Raw genomic sequence first — 697 nt, 5'->3', positions numbered from 1 at the left:
AAGGACACGGGTGCCTTCAAGAACAAATGCCACAAATAACTTGCAACACTCACTATGCCCATTAACACAAACGTTAGTTACGCCGATGGGACATGTTTGTTTTATATGGACACCGGGCTCTGCCTGGGGGGAGGGCGTCTTCCTCCTGGGGAGGAAACGGGTCACCCGGTGGGTCCACCTTGTGGGGACCTCACTGACCATTTCAGCAGGGGCCGGGGTCTGGGCGCTCCAGGCAGAGGAGAGCCCACTTCTACACTCTCTGGGTCGTGCCCTCTAAGCGGGGGCTCTCACGAGTCCGTGCCTGCAGTGCTCTCGTTCTCCTGTCTCCCCCAGGAAATGTGCGGCCCCATCGTGTCCTCCCGCCCTGAGCTGTCCTCTCACCCCTGCCGCCATCAAGATTTGTGAACACTCCTCCCACTTTGCTAGGTGCTCCCAGCCCCTTGTGTGCGACCCCCACCGCCCCACCTCCCCCAGGCCAGCCTGCCTCTTGGTGCTGTCTTGGGGGGTCGCGGCATCTGTGGGACCCGCAGGTCTCCTCCTGCAGGCCACAGCCAGGGCAGGAGCAGCCTGGCAGACCCCCGACCGGCCCTCCAGCCTGCCTCACCCTCCAGCTGCCCTTTCCTCCTTTGCTCCTTCTGAGGGATGCCTCTGCAGTCAGGCCTGGAGGCCGGGTCTTCACCCGGTGGCCTCAGGCTAA

The sequence above is a fragment of the Suricata suricatta genome, chromosome 10 (genome assembly GCF_006229205.1).
Source record: "Suricata suricatta isolate VVHF042 chromosome 10, meerkat_22Aug2017_6uvM2_HiC, whole genome shotgun sequence".
NCBI classification, from domain to species: Eukaryota; Metazoa; Chordata; class Mammalia; order Carnivora; family Herpestidae; genus Suricata; species Suricata suricatta.
This window is presented reverse-complemented; position numbering follows the sequence as displayed.